The sequence below is a fragment of the Rhodnius prolixus genome, unplaced genomic scaffold (genome assembly GCF_049639745.1).
Source record: "Rhodnius prolixus isolate KJV_2025 unplaced genomic scaffold, Rpr scaffold_2, whole genome shotgun sequence".
NCBI classification, from domain to species: domain Eukaryota; kingdom Metazoa; phylum Arthropoda; class Insecta; order Hemiptera; family Reduviidae; genus Rhodnius; species Rhodnius prolixus.
The window spans coordinates 51,566,802-51,592,535 of NW_027411592.1; the positions used below are offsets into that span (position 1 = coordinate 51,566,802).

At 35.7% G+C, this 25,734-nt stretch overlaps 1 protein-coding gene and 1 pseudogene across 9 annotated transcripts in view; both read left to right on the forward strand.

The window, feature by feature from the left end:
• The window catches only part of LOC141449934 (uncharacterized), a 383,560-nt gene that overhangs the window by 267,302 nt on the left and 90,524 nt on the right, over window positions 1-25,734 (forward strand). The gene's annotated exons all lie outside the window — the stretch shown is intronic.
• LOC141450576 (U4 spliceosomal RNA) lies at window positions 11,909-12,039 on the forward strand (annotated as a pseudogene).

A 25,734-nucleotide genomic window follows, 5' to 3' on the forward strand; every position in this document is an offset into this window, starting at 1 on the left:
TATTATACAAATAGCATAAAAAAACAATTTATATACTCGTACATACGTACATATATAAATTTATTTGTGAGTTTGAAAAATATTTGAAAAGATTATATTTTATGTGTTGTTTTCGTATTGAATACGATATCTAACCTCTACCTTCCTTCCGCTCCACCTCTTACCACCATTTTTTTTTATGTTAGTTTCCGCTTTAGCTCCCCACAACAGAGAGAGATGGGAGATGCCACTTTCTCTCTCACCTAACCTAACCCTGTGTGTGTGTAGATTATGAATTATTGTTGTTTTTCAAATTGGAAATTTTATTTAGTAACAAATTTGAATAAGATAAAAAAATATTTTTCTGATTTATTGAAATAATAAAGTGAAATAGTTCAAAAAAACAAATAATTAAAAAAATGAAGATTACACGTTAATCAATCAAAGTGCAATCACCAATTACAAAATGATTGATTGGTTTTGTTTGCAGTTTTAAGCAGGAATCTGACCAATAGTGCATCTAAACAATAAAACGCTGAACCAACAGATGTTTGCCATATCCTTAATTCTTGTCCAAGATAAGCGGATTTTCTGTTTGCAGCTGAATCCTTGAATATTAGATACCCTCAAGGTTTTTATTGGGGTAGCTAATCTTAAGTGAGCAAGCCAATTTTTTTGGGGAGGCACAACTGAGCAAAATCATTCTTCATCTTAAGAAGCGACCAGCTTTCATTGAATCAGAATCGATGCCCAGGTTAGAAATAGTTCAGGCCATTACTTCTTATGGCGTTGTTATCACGCTTTGTGGTCTAATCGAATTCTTCTTCAGTGCTCTGAAAGAAGGAGAAAACTAAGTAGGTGTTACTCTTGGCGAGAACAGTGAAAGCAAGACTTCCAATTTGAATCTTGAGGAAACCTCAAAAAGATTGTGCCTCAGGTAAATGCTGTAAAAATCTTTTAATTGTTTATAGTAGAGCTTTTCATAAAACCAGCATATAGTAATTCCAAAATTTTAGACCAATTTAATGTTCTCGCAGCCAAGAAGCCGAAAATCTTGCTAATAACCGGGATGTGAGAGGATACGAGGGTATTTGCCAGTGAATGTTGGCATCCTGTCATAGAATAGCTAAAATTATCAGGAAGTGATCTAGGCTTGTCCTTGAGCGGTTGTTAGCTCGTTCCTCTTGTTTTGGAAGTACAGATATCCTTACCCTGCTGATGCTCCTACTTACAGAATTCCCTGAGGTCTGAGGAAGAAAGGGGCCTAAGGAAAAAGGAGGTCATTCCTGATTTTCTCGCATTTCTTTAGTTTTTATTTTTTTACATGTTGAAAAAAAAAAAATATTTAGCGAACTAAGTGAAATGGTGTGCCCAACTATAAAGTAGCGCCGAAGAGTGAACACACGCAACTTATTAAGTGTACATTCTAGAAGGAAGTGAAAGACAGAATAAAAACAATTCAAATAACTAGCAAAGTTGAAGCATGTGTATAAAGTATTAAACGAAAAAAAGAACTTTATTTCTCAACTTTAGAGTTGATTTAAGTTCTGGTGAAACTTAAAATAAAAAATTAAGAACATGGAAGTTGATTTCATCAAAATTAACAGTTTTAACTAATCTTAAAAAGTTTATAAGATTCCTTTTTTTTTTTTAAATAAAAGTTCTCATGTTGAATTAGTTTGAGATTATTTTTAAATTCTCTACTCTTTATTTTGTTTTTAATCAATCAAAAAAGTTCTTTTTAAAAAAAAGTCAAGTAACTTAGAAGATTATTTAAGATTAGGTGTGTTTTGAAAGGGTAATCACCGGAATTCAAACAAAGAGTTTTAATTACATGATCGAACTGGCAGTGGCGTCTCAAATTCTCCTTTGAAACCCAGCCAAAAAAAAAGAAGATTTGGTTTAAAAAAGTCGATCTGGATGGTTCGTTACTTTATTTTAATTCAGGTATAGGCGCCACGGTAGCCGAGCGGTTAGAGGCGAGACCTGCGAAGCTAATACGTATTGTGGTACTGGGTTCGATTCCCGGTCTTAGGTCTTGGATTTTATTTAATGGTTAATAAAAGAAATTTACAGTAAAGTATGTTTGCTAGTCGCCTCCGTCCACGACAACTAATTGGTTGTTAGACGTTAAGCCCCGTCTGAAAAAATAGGCGATTACTTTACTTACCTTAAACTTTAATTCAGGTACGTTTAATTTGGTTCATTTGGCGCTTGGAGACTTCTCGAAGCTTTATCGGTTTGCGGAAAGTGTTTTAAGTCTTCAATAGAGAAGGCTTTTCTTCACTGGTAGCTGGACTCTGAAGGAAAGTCTAGTAGCTGGAAACCGGTTACTTCGCAAGAGAATCCACTGTACCATCCTGTGGTTACTTTAAATTTATTTCGATCATGAGTGAAGCACCAGTCCTGGGCTGCCTAAGTGACTATGGGGGGATAAACTAAGCTAGTTTAGGGTGTTTGTGGTAGTTAAGTGTTTACTTAAGTCATTGATCGCTACCTTTTCGGAGAGCTAACCAGTCTTTAGGGAGCTTGCCCATCCCAGCCTAATAACACAACACAAACGCTCAATTTTAGACTTTTCTAATTCTCACATTGCATAGGTAGCTGGTATGTAACTGCTAGGTTTAATATGCACCTAGATCAAACGCATCACATCATTCAGACATATACCTACAAACACATTGTACAATCTTACACTTTAGAGAACTACGATAGATGATTCACGTCAAAATGGATTTATATTTTAGAATGAGTCACTTCTGTCTTCAATCTACAATCTAGTTTCAGCTAATCACATAAATAAAATAAGCTCGTGGGCAAGACTTCAAGATTTGAATCTTGAGGGTGCCTCGAATTGTACCAATTTAATGTCCTAGCTGCCACGAAGCCGCAAATCTTCCTAATGACCACAAGATATGAGAGGATACGAGGGTACTTGCCAAGTGAATGTCGTTCTATAGTTGTCATAGAATAACTAAAATTATCAGGAAGTAATCTAGGCTTGTCCTTGAGCGGATGTTAGCTCATTCCTCTTGTTTTGGAAATACAGATATCCTTACCTTGCTGATGCTCCTAAAAACAGAATCGTTTAGTATTTGTGTTTTCTATACGCTATTCCAAAAATAAAAAGCTGTAGTCGTACTTGCAAGTGCAAGAAGTGATCTCTTATAGTTTTTACTTACTCAACTATTTCTGTAGTAACAGTGCAGTTCTATAGACTCTTTTTTTTTTTTAAAATCACACTATCAACTTTTATTTTATTTATTTCATTTAATTTTTTATTTTTAATATTTTATTTTTACCAATTGTTCTTTTTATTTTATTTTATTTATTTATTTATTTTGTAAGTGAAGAAGCTGGAACATTAGGAATGCCATCATTTCTTCTTTCTTAGAATGTCGTTCAAATGATTCTTATATAACATTGGTAGCATGTAACGTCATCAAGACGAGGAGAGGTGATTCTAGTACATGGCCAACCACCGCCGGGCTGTTCCTTGTGTGCCCGTGTGTATTTATATAAAAGTTCGCAACAAAGAAAAGAAAAGCATCTTGGTTGAAGAGCGAGATAAGGGAATGCAGTTCTCGTGTCTTTTAAGCCTCCCCTCTCCACACTCAAAACTCGCACTTCCCGCCCACCCCCTTACCCTGCTGCCATTGCAATGCTCACCTCATTCTGTGTTTGATGTGTTTGTGCAACATTTCACATATAATAATAAATGAAGGTTAACAACCTTATATGACCCTAGTAGAGCTCCCCGCACATGTCAATCATAACTATGGCACTTATTTATTAGTATTTTTATTTTTGAATCGTAATGCTTGAATTTGTAATTTATTTGTTAATGTAAGTAATAGATTGAATATTGAAATATATTAAGTAATACCAACAAAAAATGTACGAAGCTGACTCCCTGTAATACGTAATATTGCATAAATACAGAATTATTATTATTATTATTTGCTGGGGTTATCCCTATTGCCCTCTTAGCTGGAGAGCGTAAGAGGCTTTATTAGAGGAGAGCGCAAATTAACAGGGAAGTCGTGTCCCAGGGAGGAGCGTTTCCATTCCCTTCTGGAATGGCAGGCTGCCTGGGACGAGGAGCCGCTTGGACGATGGACCGCCAGCCTTATAAGATATATAAGCATCTGGATAAGGCGGTCGTTCGGAGAAGTGAACTTCTACCTTACCCAACTCATGAGTGGGCATGGCCTTTTCAGAGTATACCTTAAGAGGATGGCTCAAGAAGATTGTGTATATTGTCCAGGAGTGAGAGATGACGCTTAACACACCTTTTTTTTTGTGTGTAAAAGATGGGGTCGTCTCAGGAGAGATTTTGAGCAGATAATCGGGCGGTTGACTTCTGAGATGCTGGTGGAGGCGATGCTCTCTTGCAGGACTAATTGGTCGCTAGTGGCTAGTTTTGCAAGAGAAGTACTCATCTCGAGAAAAAAGATACATGAAACACAAAGAGTGTTTTAGTCGGTAGGCCGCGAAGGAGTCCGGCACAATGTGCGTAAGTTGCATTCCACCCCATCTTTAATTATTATTATTATTATTATTTTATTTTTAATTTAAGGTGAGTTATAACTAAGGAACGGATTTTCATGTATTTAAAAATGCCAAATATTTAATTAAAATATGCATTTATTTTCGTCAATTATGTGGAAAATATGTGATTTTCTTAAAATATTTTCTGGAATATTTAAGTAAAATGGACATTTTTTTTTATGAAAATGGAATTTTTTTGGGGGGGGCAAGTTATAATTATTTATAAAAGAAAAGAACATTTTTACAATTTATAATAATTTATTAGGAACAAAATAATTTGTTTTTACAAGTTATCATGATTTATACAACCAAGAACATTATTACTATTTATAAAAAGATGTTAAATTTTCAATTTTGAAAACTTCACTCTTCGAAATTGTTTGCAACCACATGAAATTTCAAATGTTGGAACGTAAAGTGACGACGATCTGGGCGTAAGATGGACTTGTAACAACTAAAATCCTTTGAAATGAGGATTTTTAAGTTTGTGGAAAGGGATATCTGCTCTAACCAAAGCCCGACACAGATCTCAGTGTAGACTTACTTGATGATGGAGATGTAAGGAAGGCTTGATAGGACGTCCTCTCTTTCTTTCTGTTTTTATTCTCTATGTGCGATCCGGTGGCAATATGTTGGGTGACTTGGGAACGTTGAGAGCAAGAAACGCGCTTGTCACAAGCTGTGCAGTACAAAATGTCTCCATCACTTCGAAAAAGTTCTGCTGGAAACTCGCGAAGATATTTAGCAACCAGTTGTTTGTTTGAGGCCGATGTTCGTGGCATTTCACCCAAAAAAGAATATACTAAGTGACCGAACGAAATGAATTGGACACTTCAACGAACGAGCTGAAAGAACAGACAATGTCAGACAACTTCAAAGAACTAACAAGTGCCCGTCACTGTTTAGCAGCATTCTGTGTAAATTACAATAACCATTGTGCCCACTGTGATTCACAGCCCTACAGTCTGTGATTCACAGTTCCTGTCAACCACCTCCCAATTATGAAAATATGCCCAAAATGAAAAATATGAAACAATATGTACATATTTTGATTAAATATGTAGAAATATTTATTTATTTTAATCAAATATGTATAAATATGCGATAACATCCAAATATGTGGAAATATGTGAAATAAAAGTAGACTCAAACGGCTTAAAAAGTGTCAGTATGAATTCTTCTAGTTGAAAAACGTCTGTAAATTGCCTAGAAAAAAATATGTAAATACATACGAATCCGTTCCCTAGTTATAACTGAGGTAAATGGCTTTTTTTTCCGGAGCTTTATCAGTACACTAACGACCTCTGGACCGTGTTCTGTCGTCGCAGGCCCTGTCAATTTTCGGAAAGTGAGCTGTAAGAAGCTGAAGCTCTTAGAAAGTCTTAAAATCTAAGGGTCAGCATGATTTGAACCCTTGATCTCCGCGCGGAATAGCAGTATGCTAAACAATGAGCATTCGATTGCGACTTTCTTGATGAGTGTAAGCGTGTAAGTTTTCTAAAAATAAAAAATATGGTATGGAATGGCAGTTATCCAGCAAATAAAGGAGACAAACGGTGAAATCCTTTCTATTGCTGTAGCAAACCGACATAATGATGCAAATAGAGCACCGTTTCCTTTACTTCCCGATAGAAACCTCACAAACCACACCTATGCAATTCATACGTTACTAAAAGGTAAATAAAATTAAATTTAATGTTTCTTGCTTAATGCCAGTAAGTTTGGGCGCGAATTGTTGATGAACAAATGTTATTCGCCGCCTGGTTTCGAGTTCTCCTTTCCCCACTACTCCGGCAACTTATGCTTTTATCTCCATGGCTTTCTTTGTCTTACCCATAGCAAGGAAGGTGTGATTCATGTTTTGTATATATTGAACTTCTTTTTATTTAAAAAACAACAGCGTCTTCTCAGGCGATCTTATAAAATTCGCTGATACAATCCTTATCAAACTACTGCAGGACGTTCAGATCAGGGATTAGGTCTTGTTAATTTAGTAGGACTCTCATGCAGAATACTTTGAAATCCATTAGATCTTATCCTTCTGCAAGTAAAAATCCAATTTTACCCTCTTTCACAAAAAAATTGCACCCAGAAAGGTAACCACGCTTAACAAGAACGAAAACAAAAAGAAAGTAATTCTTACTTTTATTGTAAAAAAATTTAAAAAAATGAGAAAATTCAGCTAATAAATAATTCATTAAAGAATTATAGGTGTTGAAGAAAGAGTTGAAATGGAAAAGAAAACTACAGTCCAAATGACCATTGGAATAGATTAGTGTTTGAAATTATACTATTTCATGACAGGGAGTCATTTCTCTAATTTTCCAAAGTAAAGGGCTCGGGCGAGGCAATCTGCAAGGCGGAGCAAGGTGGTTTTGGAAAAGGGCCCATTAACTATATTAATATTAGAGTTCTTATTATAAGTGCATTAGTAGGAGCAAGTTAGAGCTCCCCGCCGTGGTACACTAAATTGGAGGATTTCTCTTGCTTTAGAGGAGTCTGGTCGCCGATTTGCTGAAGTTTGGGTGGTCCATGTGCTTTCCAGTTTATCATCCTTCTTTTTTTCTTTTCTGGAAGCAGCCAAAACTGTTTGCCCACCTACAAGCAGTAGGAACAGATCGAAGGAGGTGGTTGGCGCTGCCCTGGAGAGTAAGGTTATAGATTAGTTAGCGTTAATTAAAGTTTAAAATGTTTTAGAAATTCCAAGTGAGTTCGAGGAGGGTGGACGGTAAAGAGGGGGAGAGTCCGTGGAAGTCGAAGAAAGAGCAGCAAGGGGAGTGCAGCGCTGGCACAATTGTTATTGCCTTCTGGAATGGTATAAGTTAAGCAATTAAAGTTGTTTGTTGGACGAATAGGAGGAGGTGTGAGGATCCGCTGGGGGCGGCGAATTGGCGGGGGCAAGCCAGTTTCTGTTTGGTTTATTTAATTCACTAAAGGAGGGTTTTATCATAATGTTTAGTTTTAATGAGTGAATAGCACGACGACCGAAAATAAGGGGGAAGCCGGCGATATTGGAAGGCGGGCGAACGAAGTAAAGAAGTAGTGGTAAGTAAAAGAGGAACCTAGAGCCTCCGATGACGTAGAGTCTGAGTTCGCCTGTGTAGGAAGAGATTTCGGGTACCGCTCCCCCTTGCTTGGTGCTGTCCTAACTCTGCTGCTCCCAGACTACACGGTTATGATTATTGTTATGTTTATAGTTATTATTGTGCCCAACAGCGGGGGCGGCAGGCTGTGTGCACCGTTTATTATATTGTTATAACCAATGGAAGGCCGTCAGCCTTTTCCTAAGGCCCCAAGTTCGCTTCTCCTCCGTTTCTCCCACTGCACCTTCCCCAGTATACTTACACCCTTTGTTTATTATTGTTATGACTATTATTATTTATAATGATTATTATAGTAATTCGTTTTTATTACAATCCAGATGCTTCTGTATGTTGTTTCTCTTCGGGAAAAGCTTACACATTCTCCATGGGAACTTGGAGGCTACATCCTACTACAGGGGAAGAACAATATCCCTTGTCCTCGAGATATATATACAATATCCAGGCGACTGGCTGGGAGACTTGTACTATACTCATGTATTTCTAGTATTATTCGTCCAATTTCTTTGATGTTCCCGGGAGAAAAAGCAATACAAGCAGTATTACTTTCAACCTCTATCTATCTATCTCACTTCCTCTTTTAGCGGATGATGGTGCTGCTGCACTCTGTAATTTTGTACATCATCTCGTAATGTCTCATCTTTCTTTCTTTCTTTTTTACGTATATCACTACACAATATGAGTTTAACAATTTCACGTGCTCTTATTTCTTCACTTTTACAAATGTATGGTTTTTTTTTGTAAAACAAAATTTTCTTGTACAAAATACAATTTTTGTCTTTATAACTACATGATGTACGTAAGCAATCTAATTTTGCTTTACTATCGTATCCAATTTCATGCAACTACAATTATTTCAAGTTTTTTACTCAAACCCAGGATGGCATTTTAAATAAAGGACTGTACGATTTGATAGGAATCTTTTGTGATGCTTCAGTTATAACTTTTGTTTAAATAGTCCAATTAACTCCAATTTCAAGAGAGATAAGTGAATATAAGTGAAATAAACATTCACTGTGAGGAAGCCATTGTCCGGTTTGTTCTTTATTTGTTCAAAATGCATTTAAGTGAAACAATAGAGAAAGTTATGCACCTTTTTTTGTTTCTGATTGCACTTTTTCGCATCCAACAACTTTACAGTAATAGTTTTTTATTTACTTCTTCTCTTCCACACTATTTTTGATTATCACTTTGTGCGTGGTGACAGGAAGCAGCAGCTTCTATGCGGAAGTTTCCAAAGTTATCCTACTAAACCTGCCAGCGATTCTTCTTTCGCCAATCTCTCGATATGAACGATGCCGAGTTCTTCTGCTGTGATCCAGTCCGGTTTTGGTCAATAAATATTTCCTACTTTTCACTATGTAGCCTAACTATTGACCACCTCAACGATACACAGTTCGCTGATTGTATTTATCGCTGTTCTCTACCATATTTCTAATACGTTTATTTTTGCTACAATCAGCGCGTTGGCGCTATAAGTAACAATGATAATAGAAACAAATGAAGCGAACGAGTGGAGAAGTTACCCCAGTGGTAACACTCCGAAAACATTAGACTATTAGTCACTCTCTTCACTTGAGAGGAGATCACGAGGCCACCGTTCTCTTAAGGCGTCTTGTTCGGGTTGTTAGGAAGAGTTCTAGAAGAAAGATTTTGAGCTAGAGGATTTATGTGAGATTGTAGGTTGAAGTGGAGTTTTCTGTATCGTGTTTTCAGCAACTTGTGCGATAAAAGCAATGTTAAGGTCAGTGTGTATAGTCTAGGCTGGAGACATAAAATGGAGCGTTTACAATAGTTCGAAGTATTTTTGATTGTAGCGATTGAATCCTAAATTTGATTAATCCATTTTCTGAGCTTAGAGTATTATAAGTAGGCGAGAACTATAGATCCTCATTTTAGTGATATCACATTCTATGGCGCCCGTTAGTAATTAAATTTTTTCGAAACTTGACATTTTATCCCAAAAAAAAACAGGTTTAAAAGTATTATTTAGGGGGAGGGGGAAACCCTAAAAATGACAAAAATCCAAACAGTGAAATGTATTTATCAGCCAATGCTTTACTAATTTGAAATTTTGGAATAGCCCCACCACCACCATCCAACGTTCAGTTGTGAACATGATCGAATCTCCACAGACAGAATACATACAAACTAAATCGTAAAAACCATTTTTGGGGAGGGGGGTCTCTAGGTACCTGAAAACGGATATGAAACGGTGAGACTCGCAAAATTTGGCATCATCGCAGTGATTTCCTTTGTCTGTAACAATTACAAAACGCTACTACATTTAATTCCTCCGCTCTTCGCTGTACTTATAAGGTTCATCTTACATATTTTGACATTTATGCTTGTCCTGTAAGAAAATCCTGTAGAAATAGAAAAAGATATATATTACGACCAATTTTTCCTTTAATATCGAGAGGATATACAAGAAGCACGTATTGTGCGAACGAAGTCACGACATTTGTTTCGTAGATTTGAAATTCTTACCCAGTTTTTTACGAATAGCCAATATTGATTTCCACTTTTGCCACTCTAAAATAATGTAGAATAAAAAAAAAAGAAAGAAAAAAGAAAAGTCATGCGGAAAACACGTTTGAGGGTGTTTGAATACGAACGGTGGAGGGGCAGCTCTTAAGTTCGAACAATAGGCTCTACTCCAAGCTCTCGGCTCTCCGGTTTGTATGGCTCGTGCTGCTGGTCCTGCTTACTGCTGGATGCTGTAATCATTGCACCAGTTCCATTCTCTTCTCCTCCTTTACTAGTACTACACACGTTCACAATATAGTTTTATATATATATTGCAAAAAAAACATGAGGGGATACTTTGCATCTCTTTTTAAAAACTCTTGCTTATTTTTTAGCCCCCCTTCGCCGTAAAACAAAAAAATAGTCTAGTTTTTCCTATTTTCAGCCTAGGTTCTACGCAAACACAGAGATATCCTGCAGTTTCCATTTTTTTTTATCTTCATTTCTTTTCAACCATTTGCATCTCGTTGTATAATATATTATGCATGTGCAATGAATACTAGCTCGCATTTCTTTTATTCTTCATCATATACTTTACATCCTAGTTACTATCTAAAGAATTTTTTCCCCTCCTTGTCTCTATTTTGTTTTTATTTCTTTCCGTCTACCGTCTACCTTATTAAGGGAATACTATTCTCACATTATCTTGTTGGTCTCATTTAATTATCTTATTAGCACCTTTTTCTTTTTTAATTAGCAAATTTTTGTTTTTTTAGGTAATCATTTGGTTTAGTTAGTGCTCTATTATCAATGAACTTTTGTAGCCATTTTTTTTTCCAAATCTTTCTAATTTAAGAAAGAAACTTTTATAAGTTTGCACATTCAATTTTGCTTGATATACAGTATTCTTTTCTTTATTTGAAACAATGCAATTCTATGAGAGAGTACGTAGAGCTAAGAAGAGTACTGGACAAGAAGGAAGTGATTACCTGAGAGAGGACATCCTGGATTCGAATCTAGGTGTTGGTTCTTAGGTTTTCTCTTACCGTTCACTCTGGAGACCCTCAGTTTGCTAGTAAACCTTTATCTATCCAGCTTTTAGTAAATCAAATATAAATTTACTTGAGATCTTCAAATACAAAAATAAGCATTTTAGTAGTTGAATAAAAATAACAGAGCTAATCTTGTTAGAGAAAATAGACCAGCCACTTGCTCAAGTATCTTGGCATTTTTTATGGTAATTGCCCCTAAAAAAAAAATACTAGATTACCTACCCCACTACATCAGTACATCTGCAGAGGCAGTAGAGAGATCAGCTATTTGGATTTAGCTGAGCTAGGAGCAAACTCTAGTTGGACAGCTAAACAGCTTCAATAGCCGCGCATTAAACTGTCTTCCCAAAGAACTTAATTGAAAATAGCGAACGATTTAAATAAAAATCCTGCGAAAAAAACCTTTTAATTGACTTAAAGCGAACTCTTGACGCCACGTTAAGCCAAAACTTCCACCCAAAACCAGGCCATAGAATTTATCAAGGACATTGACGACTCCTGGGCTGACGGAAATGCTTTCTAAGCCATTGGTTTAAGCCACAGAAATCCTTAACTATCATAATTACTAAACTAAATCCTTAGACTACCGCTTAGCTCACCCCCCCCCCCCCCCCGCAAGTTTTCGTTTGCTGAAGTTTTGGAAGACAATCAAAACAAAAAACATCGAACACTCTTCGGGTTTTCGGTTGAAAATAAGATCTGATAGTATTCAAAATCATGTGCAGGATTACATACTACATATGTTCATCTGTATAGTCCCTTGCGCAGTGGCAATATCGTAACCAATGTAGGTCTCCTGAGGTGCGATTATTACTAGTTGAAAACTTTTAAAGGCACCACGGTAGCCGAGCGGGTTAAGAGGCGACACCTGTAAAGCTAATACGAGTATGTATTGTGTATACTGGGTTCGATTCCCCGGTCTTAGGCCTTGGATTTTATTTAATGGTTAATAAAAGAAATTTATAGTAAAGTATGTTTGCTAGTCGCCTCCGTCCATGACACCTAATTGGTAGTTGGACGTTAAGCCCCGCCTGAAAAAAAAATTGGCAATTACGAGGGTCATTCAATAAGTAACGAGACAAATTATTATTGCTCAAAAACGGTTTATTGAATCAGTACAAAACTTTGGTTACTTTTCAACATAGTCCCCAGCAACACTTATACACTTGTCCCATCTTTCTGCTAATTTGTAAATGCCCTTGGCATAAAATTCTTTGGGTTGATCTCGAAGCCACTTTTGCACCTGATTTTTTTATCTGATCTGATCTGATCACGGCACGTTGTTCTTCCACAATGCAATTCTCGAGCGGACTCGCCATCATTAACTGAGTAAATTTGAGGTTATGTTTACAAAATATAATTGAACAGCTGATCAGATGTCATCGCAAGGTTGCCAACTTTATGTCCTGAAAGTTTCATACGAATCAATTTAGCTGTTTTTGAGCAGTAGTAATTTGTCTCGTTACTTATTGAATGACCCTCGTACTTTACTTACTTACTAGTTCGCTCCACCATTTCCTGCGGAACTTCAGATTCTTAGTGAAGAAGTGTGCACTCTGTTGAAGTCAATATTTCGAAGAAGTGCATTAAAAAAACCAAATAAATTTAGTTTAAAAAAAAAATTGATCTTATAAAACTTCTCTTTTTGAAAATGACGTTAGATTAAAATTCAAACAAATTTAGAAGTTAGACAATTTTTTAGTTTACATTAACGAAAATTGTGATCTTTTTTCTCCCCAATAATTTTTGCTTGGTTTTATTTTAATTTTTTGCTTTTTTTTTTTTTTTAACTGCAATAAATGTTATCAATGTCAAACCGGAAAACGCTCAGTAATAAACGGAACATCCTGTTCCGAAAAAAAAAGGGATGGAAAAACTGTATTTTATAATGAACAGATGGTGTATATGTTACCGATTACAAAAAAATAAATACATTCCCTGTGTGTACAATTACAATTCCCGATAAGATGATCATTTGAAAACGGCTCCAAAGTTATTTTATTATTATTGCTTTTTTTTTTTTTTTTTTAATTCCAAACCAAAAACCCTCCCTTCCTCCTCATCCCCCCAAAAAAATATGATGTTCTGTCAAACTGAGCCGCGTTTTTTTTATACTGCAGTTGGTAATATGAAATGTAATCACTTATGTTTCAATTGCTTTTTTCCCCCCCTACGTTTATATCGTTCTTTTGTTTTGTAATTATTGGAAGTTGTAATTTGGTGCATTACATTTTAGTGACTGACACGGAACATTAAATAAGAGAGCTTCACTTTATAACGGTGCATATTACTTTTTTTGTTTTTAGCTCTCACGGTTTTTTATGTATATTGATTATATATAAAATGCAGCCTTATTTTTATATTTATTTATATCCTATTTAAGTGCTGGTTATATTGTAATTTACTGCAATTCCAGCTTTCACCTTTTAGTTACTAGTAACTTGTAGAAAGATCTTTCAATGCATTAGAGTAAGTTGTTTTTAGAACACTATAGTGAACACTGGTCTCACTGGTTAAATTTTATGTTTGGTACACAGTTACATCTTTAAAGATCGTCAAATGAGAAATTGGGTAAACAGAAATACAATTCATCGTTTAGATTTATAGAATTTAGGCCCAAAGTTATTTTCAAAAGATAAATTCAGATAAAGGTATCTAATCCAACGTTTTAGGGCTAGAATCAGGGTGGATTTTAGGACCTTAGGCGTCCCGTACCATGTGTCTTAATCTAAAAAGTTGTTCACTTATTGGTTCATCTTCTGCTACAACTTGCAGATGAGTAGCAGAGAAAATGAAGTAAGTAAAGTAAAGTAATTGCCTATTTTTTCAGGCGGGGCTTAACGTCCAACTACCAATTAGGTGTCGTGGACGGAGGCGACTAGCAAACATACTTTGATGTAAAATTTCTTTTATTAACCTTTAAATAAAATCCAAGGTCTAAAGACCGGGAATCGAACCCAGTAATACAATGCATATTAGCTTTGCAGGTCTCCGCCTCTAACCGCTCGGCTACCTGTGTGCTTAAAGTGATGGTCAAGTTATTATTAGTTGGACTCGTCTTAGGAGGTAGTGGGGTTAGTTTGAATGTTCTGGGATATTCTTCTTCAAAAAAAAAAAAAAAAACGCTACCTCTGCCAACAAGTGACACTCGCTCAAGAGCCAGCAGATCAGCGTTTTATGCTGCTGATTAATTTTACGAAATGTTGGTAAATCTTATTCATTATTCGCTTCGTATAAACGCATTACGTTGAAAAATTATGACAGCATTACGCTATTTGCCCAATGAAATGCCCCCCGATACATTCGAAAGGGTGCTGAAACTCGTTTTCATAGACCTACAACTCTTGGGCGCTATCACTACTATGTTCGACGAAGGACTGAACTCCATTGCCTGGGCAATAAAGACTGGTACGAGGCTTTTGGAGTACAAAAAAATCTTTCATTTGTCTTCGGTTAGACTGTGACACCATCGTTTTAGAGAATTCATAAAAGTTTGGACTCTTAGAAGAAGGTAACATCCTTCCTAGAATCTTCTAGGGATTCTAGGATTCCATGAGGACTTAGGACTGAGAGGGATTACATTAGGAGCATCTCTTTCAAAGAAGAGAGATACAATAGACTTCCTTTGGTCATCACGTATCTTTGAAATTCGTTATTATGAAAAGTAACCCTTTCAAATCTTCTCACTCAAAAAAACTATCAAAAAAAATTTTACTGCTTACCAAATTTTTTTAATTTTAAATTTAAATCCAAATAACACTACATGGAGATTTAAGCCAATAAAAAAACTATACGTAAGATCTTAGTTGCCAATACTCATCAGTTTTCCTTGTCTAATGTACCATTTCATGAAACGTGGTTAGTTGCTAACATTTTCCAATTCAAATGACCAATGTTTTAATGTTACACTGATATTTACAACCGACAAACTATTAAATTGGTTTAAATTGTATGAGCAGAACAAAAATTGGAAGACAGTTTTTTGGTTTAAAAAGAAACTGATAAAAAGTGTGAAATATTCATTGAAAAATCAGTTTAATCTAATGATGGACGTGAAAATGATGAATAAGGAGATAATATTTTGTATCATATCGAGGGTGAAAAACAAAAAATAAAATAAAATCTGCCTGCTGTCGATGGTTTAAAAGTGTTGGAGTCAGCAGCCACCAATCGGCGGTGGAGTGGGTGAAGTTCTACATTGGCTAATGACATAGTTTTCGGCTGAATGGACCAATGTTTGGTGTAGGTTCCGCTAGATGTTAGTGAATGCTGTGTAAGAACAGTTTCTCGGTGACAATCAAGTAGAATGGTGTAATTCAATATGCCTTTTTTGTTGTGGGTGTTAACGTGGTGTGAAAGAATTCTGGAACGAAGTAAGGGGGAATTCTTGGCGTGAATGAGTGACGTTTTCAAGGTTAAACTGGTCGAAATAGAGATCGAATCTAGCTGTTGGTACTTACATTTTCTCTTACTAAGATCCTATTTTTTGTCTATCAATAACATGAGAGCTAATCTCTTGAGGGAAAATAGAACAGCCACTTGCACAAACATGTTGGCATTTTTTGAGGAGAAATACCCGCATACAATACTAGATTACTTAACTCCACTACATCAGTACTCCTGCAGAGGCTGTAGAAGAGATCAGCTATTTGGATTTAGCTGAACTAGGAGCAGACTTTAGTTAGGCAGCTAGACAGCTTCAATGGCCTCACATTAAACTGTCTTCCCAAAGAACGCAATAGTAAACATACGAGGTCGCAATGATCTTCCTTAAAGGTTGGTCTAATATTTGATAAATATATATATATTCATTCTAGCACCTTAGATTTAAAATTGAAAATTTCTAACTTAAGATATTTATTTCTTTTTCTACAATTTATTAGGAACGAATTTTTTAAAGGTTGTTGGAAACGGATTCACCACCTTGGGAATCCAGGGATTTCTTCCCTTTTAGAGTGGAAGACTGCTCTATTGAATGGCCATTGCCTGCTTTTACAGATAAGATCAAAGTCCATACTTTCCCTCATTCTCCTATTTGTCAACCATTGGTACATTGCAAAGCCCTAATATAAGGCTGGCTTCTCCTATATGTTATAACGGTCTAAGAGTGTTTCAAGTTGTCAAAATCGTGTCTAGTTTAGTTCTATATTCTCTTAAGTCCAGTGTGGGGATTCCAAGAAAGATTTCGGTCAAGGTAGCTGAGAACTTTGATTACTGTTATTAGGGTTACAGAAGACTGGTTAGGAGAGTAATGCGACGAAGAGTGAAGGTGATGTTTTGCCCATTTCTTGGATCCACTGTTCTAATGAGTAGAGGGTGTGATTGCTGGTTTCTGTGAGCTAGCACAGAGTAAGGAGGTGTCAGCTGCGTCTGCGAGAAGTATAGTTTCAAGATCAGTTTAGTACGCTGTCCTGTGGAACTCCAGCTTAAGTGGGAAGAAAGAAGATCGTATTTGTACTCGGAAGTAGCTGTCGGACAACTAAGATTTTATGATTAAAAAGAACATGGCCGGTATTCTTAAGTTTCCTCAGGAGGATTTCAAAATTGTAAGTTCGAAAGCAAGTACAAGTTGACAATTACAATAAAAGGTTGTCGTGTGAAGAGTATTCACTGCAGTTTTTCTTATAATTATAATTGTTTGTTTTGGAACCTTGTGTTTGAACATTATCTTTGCTTAAAGAATGAGAGAGAGAGAGAATATTGGAGGAAGAGAGAGAAGTAAAAGTTGAAGAAGAAGAAGAAGTAGAAGACGAAGACAAAAAAAAAGGAAATTATACGAACGGTCGTTAAACAAAGTGAACTCAAACACAGTTCGAAGACTATTTACAGCAGCAAGAGGCACTTCATGGCCAGTGCTGACTGTATCCATAATTGAACGTTGTCAAAATGATATATACAGAGCGCCACCCCCCACCCATTCCGCAACTCACCCCCGGAAATATTTCTTCACTCTCTGCTGCTTTTCATCTAATCTTTTTTTTCTTTATTATTATTATTTATTACTTTTATTTGCCCGTTTTTTGTTGGAGTAAACGTCACCATCGTTCGTCATTACAAAAGAAAAATATCACTTCAGTAAAAGGTATTCGACAGCAATAAAGGTGTACCAGTCTGCTTTATTTTGTTTATTTTTTTCGCTTACCGAAATCTTTATCTAAGGTTTAAAATATTACATAATCTTAACGTACACTGTATTATTATTTTCTTTTCACTGCCATCATTATCATCGTTCTAATTTTTTATAATCTAATCATTTATAATGGATCAAGTGAGCAACCATTTTGACAAGATTTTTAAGCTGATGTCTTTGTATTTTATTGATGTTTCCTGTTTCTGAAGAGTTTGTTTCTTCAAGGGGGGGCTTATCTTGAAAGACTATATTTGCATCTGGAGAAGCACCGACAGATTGATAGAAATTGGGCCACTTCAACTCTAAGAAGGTGGATTGGCACGTCTTCCCCAGCATGGCGTACAAGTAAGAATTGTTTGAAAACCCCAAGACTTGTGGACCAAACATTGAGTACGCACGTTTCTTTATATTTAAGGAAGAGAGAAGTTTGGTGGCCGCTAGTTTTACATGGTGTCTAAAGCACTTATTTGCTTTAAATTAAATTTTTATTTAATTAAAAACAGTGGCCTCGTGATCTCCTCTCAAGTGAAGAGAGCGACTAATAGCCTGTTTTGGAGTGTTACCACTGGGTAACTTCTCCACTCGTATTCTTCTGTTATTTGTTGTTACCCTGTTATCACTGTTACTTATAGCGCTAACGCGCTGATTGTAGCAAAAATAAACGCAAAAAAAAAAAAAAATTTAGGATTTTTTCCTCAGACTTGAGGTTTCCTCAGACTTGAGGTTTCCTCAGACCAATTTCCCTTCACACATATACCAACAATGTAGTGCACTGCAGGAACCATAGTTACCCTATTCAATCTATACTATTTCTCCAGTACTCTCTATCCATCGCGTCTTGCTCGCACAGCCCTCGTCCAGCCATTAGCTCTTCGATGCCATTTTGCCACCTGTTCCTAGGCCTGCCTCTTTTCCGCGTACCTGGCGGGCTCCATTGCATCACAGTCTTCGGCATTCTACTTTCTGGGCATCCTTAACACATGGCCGAACCATATCAGTTTCCTTTTTTTCCATTTCTTCCGTCACTGTGCTATGCTTCTCCACTATTTTTCTTATATCCGCATTCCTCCTCCTCTCTCTGCGGGATATTGTCGCGGAACGCATCCAGAAATCCATTTCAGTCGCCTCTATCTTTTTCTGCATTTTCTTGTTGACTGTCCATGTTTCTGATACGTAGAGCAAGATGCTTTGAACCAACGCTTCATAGATATGCTTCTTGGTGCTGATCTGGACATTGCTGCTCCATAAGACAGAATTCAGCATTCCAATCGCCTTCCTTGCGCTTGTCACTCTCTTTTCCATATCCATTTCGGATGATCCATCCACTTGAAAATTAAATTTCAAAGCAAAGAAAACTATCTAGATTTAATTATAAGACACTGGTGGCAAATTAGACTACTTGATGTCATCAATGATAACTTTAAAGTTTCCAAAAACTTGAGGTACACTACATTTTTTTTAGGAAAATTTAAGAAAAACTTTCGAAGTCTCAGAAGAAGGTAAAGAAAGCATAGACGTTGTCTTAATAGAAGATACATCCTTTTTGCAAAGAAGAAGACTGAATATTTTCTAAAAAAATTTCTGTAGACTAAGAAATAATGATTGAATCAACAAAATAATGAACCAAATTGACCGACTGTTACATTTTGACTAATTTAAATAATCATTCCCGCTGAAAACAGATTTTCTTTTAATTTTCACAATTAAACTTTGCCAAAATATAAATTTTCATTTCCTGCGCTGTTGTGATATGATTGAAAATTTTTGGGACTATAATACCGGTATTGTGAAATATAATTCTGATTCCAGCCGTTGGTACCTACCTACCTTCTCGCCTGCCAAACGGTTTTCATTAAGTACCTATATTTTGTTTTCTTATTATAAATAATACATTTTCAATTTCTCCTCAGTTTTAATTAAAATTGCCCAACCATCGTTTCATTTAATAATAAAAGTTATCGTTCAAAGTGTTTACTTTAGGTAAACTAAATATTATACCATTGGTTAAAAGTTTAAATTATATCATAACAATATCTTTTGTTAATTATATTATTGTTATTTCAACAGAACTGAATATTATTAATTATATATTCTACCACTTTTTACTTCCGCCTTGCTGTTAATTTCTCTTTTTTAATTTAATTGATTACAAACTTGGACTCCATCTTATAGAAATGCTTCATTATCTAACCAATCACATTCAGTGTTGATCAATTAACATTGTTTAAATTTAAATAATCGTTTTCTGGCACTTCCGCTTCCGTCTGAATCCTATGCTTGCAATATCTTCACAAAATCGTGCGAAACACTTCAATAACTTGTATCTTTACACAAATCTCGCATTTGAAATGACTAATTTTCTTCTTTATTTCCATGTAAAACTTGAAATTTAAACCACATATTTGATTTGCTGCTTAAAATTTTCAATTTTACATTATAAAAAATATAAAACTTGAGTTAAATGGTGATTGATTTGAGCTTTGCTGGTAATTAGGTTCGAAACACCGTTAAAATACTAGAAAAGTTTTGGTGAAACTTTGGAGGAACAGTTGTGCTCAAATCCTTGGTAAGAACGTATTTCCCGATTCATTTTCCTTCTCCCAAACCACTTCTATTTGGCCAAACTGTTAGCTAACCTCTTACCTCATATTTATGGTAAACTTATGGCAGCTAAATCAGTCCAGTCATTAGTGAAATTATTATTAAATGTTATTAATTTTGCATTTCTTGATTCTTTTTTTTAGTATTTTACATCATTTACTACTTAATTAAACCTGTTCGTGTCTTGCTGAGTGGTTATTCTTAGTATATATTACTATTTAGTTACGCTTAAAATTAGTAAAATTGTAGAATACTTAGACGGAAATAGGAAATTAGAGAAAAGATACATACGGGAAGAACTCTCTTCCATGGAACTCTCCTAAAATTAATTTTCATACAAAAAAAGTAAGTGGTTAGTTTGGGCCCAAAAAAAATCGAAAAAGAGCCACATAGGTTAGTTTTTCTCCCAGAAAATTTTAGGAAAACTAAAGAAAAATAAAACCTTTGGTGAAATTCTTACTTCCGGTTTTAACTAAGTGACAGAAACATGCCCCTCCCACTAACTACCCGAAAATGAATTTTCTTTAAACTTTTCTTTGTTTGAAGTCACAAGTTTCAGAGATGATGTTAACCTCTTAATCTTTCCTACAGAAGTGGAGGAATGGCTGGCCCAAAACACTCGATTACAAAAGAAATAGTTGTACCCAGAAATGCTAATCTCCGGAAGAAGGATTTCTTTTTAGTTTTCATGAAGTCACCTGGTTAGAAAATGACTTTTCAATTTTCTTTGAAGATTACTTATTGTAATAGAAATGTTTTTTTTGAAATTTGCACTTACTTCGAAACTTCTTTTATTGCAGTTTTATTTGGAAGTTAAAGGAAATTTTGATAATTTTAGTGTGAGTGACTGCAATTGATAAATTGTTTTTGAATGAATTGGCCTAGTTTTGCCTAGAAATTCGTGTATTTCTCATATATTCTTCTTCTTGTAGGCGCCACGGTAGCCGAGCGGTTAGAGGCGAGACCTGTAAAGCTAATATGTATTGTGGTACTGGATTCGATTCCCGGTCTTAGGCCTTGGATTTTATTTAATGGTTAATAAAAGAGATTTACAGAAAAGTATGTTTTTTCTAGTCGCCTCCGTCCACGACACCTAATTTTGTAGTTAGACGTAAAGTCGGCCTGCGGGACACTTCGTTGGCCCGGAGCCCTGTTTTGGGGTTCCGAAGTGCGTTAAGACTGCGACCATTAACTTATGGGTGCAGGGTAGGTCTCAGGAGTGGTGGCTTGCTACCACTGGGCAGAGACAGGTGAAGGAGTTTATTAAAGGTTATTCGCCGAGGCTGGCTGCAGAATTAATCCGTCAAGGCCGTGGGGCTATAAGGGTCATTGTAGGCGTATTAACTGGCCCACTGCAGGCTCAGAAAACACATGCATCGCATGGGCCTGGCAGATGATAGCCTTTGTAGGTTCTGTCAAGAGGAGGAGGAGGAAACGGCACCTTTTGTGTCAGTGTGAGGGGCTTGTATGGCTAAGGATGTTACTTCTCGGGGAGGAAAAGCCAAGGCCTGAGAGCTTTACCCAAGAGTCGCTCTCCAGCATTAAGAGTCTGATTAAAAGGACAGGTCTGGAGGGGTGAGCTTTAAAGTGAGGGGAGCCACAATAGATCCAAAGGGGTCGCAGTGCCGTAGGCCTTGAGGCCGCCCAAGTCTAATCTAAAGTCGGCCTGGAAAAATAGGCACAACTTTACTTATTCTTCTTGTATCCGGACGTTACAAATACAAGGTTACAAATAAAAGAATTTCCTTGTTTTTCCTTCGTAAAGAAAAATATGATGATGGGGGGGGGTAAAACTATATAAATAAAAACAATTCAATAATATTTTATAGCCAATAAATAAATTCCCAGACTGACAGATGGGGGCCGCCAGTAGGCTGAGGCGGTGATGGTCGCGGTGGCGGTGGAAAGGCGGGGAGGTGGAGGAGGAGGTGGCCGACTTGTTTGATTAAAACAGTCTAACAAATTTAAACCTTCCGGTATAGTATATGCCCGGACGAGACCCGGGAGTAGTCCAAAAATCCGCCAGTTGGTCTACACAGCAAGAACAATAACATGTGATCCTAGCGCAAGGACGAAGGCAGATGGAACACTCCATGGAGGCGGCCCGCTACGACGAATCCACCGCCAACCTATGGCCTAGTATAAATTGTTCTCGTTTTATTGCTGTAGGGGAGCCACCCTGCTGGACTGGTTCCGAAACAAAGGATGTCAATTTTTCAAAAAAAAATAACCCTCCTCTACTATGCAGTAATATAAATATTAAGTGACACACAATGCCGAATTGTCACACATGTCCTATGACAGCGTTTTTTTTTTTGTTTTATTTATTTTTTATTTTTTAAATATATTTTGCGTTTTTTATTATTATTATTTAGAAACACTGCGGGAGATATACAGCGGTTAAAAAAAACTAAAAACAAAAAACTAAGCGTACTGGCAGTTAGAGCAGAATTACGTCATAAATATGGCAAAGTTTTTCTCCTTCCTCTCTCTTGCTTCCTTTAAAACATATTTCATAATAAAAATAAAGGCCTCGCCTCGGACAGTTTATATAGGCTAACTACAAAAAATAAATTGTGGTAGTACGGGCGATGAATTTAGCGAGAGACAGAGAGAGGCCGCTCTGAAACCAGGCGCATGTTTAAATATTTACCTTAAAGAAAAGAATTACCGCCGTCGAGAAGCTAATTAAGGAGAAAACTAGGTGGTGGGGATAATGAATTTTCTACTGATTAATTTATAACTCTTCAACGCACGAGTGTGATGGTAAAAAAATAACTAAAATTAAAAGAGAAATAATTGTACAACATTATTGGCTGTGCTCACCTTGTCTCTGACGCTTTAAGCCTCGCTGAACATTCAATTTAAAATTAATATTAGATTAAATTTTAATTGAAAAATTAAAAATGTAAAGTGGGAGAATTGTTTCATTTAAGTTGGCAACCCTGAAGCAGAGAACTATTATCGATTGCAATTCGTTTAGTGAAGCTTTTCAGTTGTAAGTTTTACGATTTAAAACTAACCAACTTTTCCTTCCTTTTTCCCATCAGAAGAATTAACTTCACCAATTTTTGGAAGAATAAAGATGGAGGAAGGAAGGGATTAGATCATTGGTTAGCTTACTGGGTTCTCACGTGAAAATCCCTAAGACCAGCTGACGGACCCTTTCTAGCAGCTTCTTGCAGCATCACTATCCCGGTGATGGACTGTGCGTTGTCTGTAACCAAGAGGACACTGTCCACAAGCGGGCAAAAGCTCTGGGCACCCAAGTAACCGCAGATATTGTCGCACCTTAAGTTAAAAATTCTATAAAGCAAAAAAGGGGAAAAGACAAGACCAAAAAAATAAAATCTGAAATTTGAAGCATAAACTTTGGAAAAGATCTGGAATTTAAACAGAAAGACAAATTTTTATAAATGAATCAGCTGAGATTGTTCGGTTAATTTTAATATTAAGATGGCTCGCTAAATGCCAATCCGAAGATCCTATCCAATCCGAAGATCCAATCAAAATCTCGAAATTCTGATTGAGAGTTTTCTTTTCCTTTTTTTTTTTAACTGAATTCAGTTTTCACTGTTTGGAGATTTTTCCCAATCGTTCAACGTTTTTCCATTTAAACATTGTATGAACTGTGGAAGAGTGTTAGGCCTTACCTTTAAAAGTGTCATTTCACAGTAAAGTACAGCTTTACAAACTTTAAATTCAGAGTAGAATTAAAAAATTAAACTATGAGCAAGGTTAAAAAAAATCATGCTAATCATATATTTAATAACAGTCATTTATATCGTTTTTTGTTTATTTTAGTTTGTAAATAAAAAAAAAAGCTGCAAATACATGTATATAGCAACGTGTGAACTACGTGTATAATATATACAAACGGAACTAGAAAGATAAGATATTAAACGTAGTGTATAATTTCCTGCATTGGTATTATAGCAGTTCATCTGTCTGCATCTGTTCTATTCTCTGAGTTATTATTTTAACAAAGTCTGTCTAAAATATATTCACATTATATAGATAAACAAATATAGTATAAAAATTGTGAGATCATCTTTGGTGTAACTAAAAACAAACAAATTTAGACTAATAATCCACTTCCTATCTGAGATACATTATCTCCATCTATTGCGCCACTATTTCCATAACTTTAGATGTAGATCTAGATATACTATTCTTTATATTTTTGATTAATTTCTTATCTAATAATGAAAATGAATATTTCTTTATTATTATGTACAAATCTAAATTGCTTTAGTGCTTGAATATATTCATAATTAACAACAGAATCCTTGTGAGCTTTACAATTAGCCTTACAAATATCTAATTAAAATCTAAATAATTATAATTTTATTATATCCGCGTGTATTTGGAAAGTTATTTTTCTGTTCAGAATAATGACTTTCCAGAACGCTTTATTAGTTTTCCTTGTAACTAATTAATTCTAAGTTTTGCCCAAAAAGGTGGCTTTATTCCCGTTATCGTGAAGGGAAAATACCGGAAAGAAAATACGGGAACTTTCAATTTGAAACTTTTGAATATTTTTTTTTTTGGCGTTTATTTATGCTACAATCAGCGCGTTAGCGCTATAAGTAACAATGATACAATAGAGCAATAAATGATAAGGTAACGAGTGGAGAAGTTACCCAGTGGTAACAATCCCTAATATTGGATGGTTAGTCACTCTCTTCACTGGTGAGGAGATCACGAGGCCACTGTCTTTTAAGGCGTCTTGTCGGGTTGTCAGGAAGAGTTCTAGAAGAAAGATTTTAAGCTAGAGGATTTATATGAGATTGCAGGTTGAAGTGGAGTTTTCTGTATCTTGTTTTAGCAACTTGTGTGACAAATGGAATGTTGAGGTCAGTGTGTATAGTCAGGTTTGAGACATAAAAAGGAGCGTGAACAATAGTTCGAAGTATTTTAAATTGTAGAGATTGAATCCTTTGGAGATTGGAGCGTTTGGTTGAACCCCCACAGCTCTATTCCATACGCCACAGATGGGTTTTTAAAATAGAAGTATAAATCAGTCTTTTGTTGTCCAGAGAGAGTTTTGATCTGTCGTCTAAGAGTCTTTTAAGTAGTCGATAGCGTCTGTTCAGTTCTGTACTTTTAAGCCTAGTGTGGGGGTCTTTTGAATTTAAATTTTAATTCTGTTCGTATCTAATGGTTTAAATAGATCTTACAATAACATCAGATAATAGTCTTCAATTTTTTTCGTTTGGTAAAGTGAAGGATAAGACGAAACGAATCACAAAAAGGAAGTCGCAGAAGACCTACAATTTGTTTAAGTTAATGGCAAACTCATTTATCTTGGAAAAGGCTAGTGAAGTTAATATTTTTCCGTTTCTAATACTTAATACTAGGTACAATCGGATAGAAATCGCCAACATTACAATAATTTTCAAATTCGCAATAACAATAAATTAAAATTAAATAATATCGAAGCAATTTTTCCATTTTTCACGGTATTCGTAAATGCCTTTTAAAGATTTTCTTAATAATATTCCTATTTACTCATAGAAATGTCTAAATTTTCCAAAAAAAAATTACAGAGTAGGTGATTTTTAAACGGAATTTCCGCTTAACCCATCTAAGCCTAAAGTGACCATATGGTCACAGTTGAATTTTGCCACATTTAATAGAGTGCTGTTCATTCTAGATAATCAATTTAGATTTTCTCTTTACTATTGTGTACGTTAGTGTATGCTATTCGTAATAAGGGACGGAAAATCATAATAACTAGTGTTTTCAGTTAGTTACGCTTTTTTGAAAAAACCTGTTCCAATCAGCTTGGACACTAGTTTATTGTTAGCAATTTTTTAGTTTATTAACTATGTCATAATTTTTGTTTTCT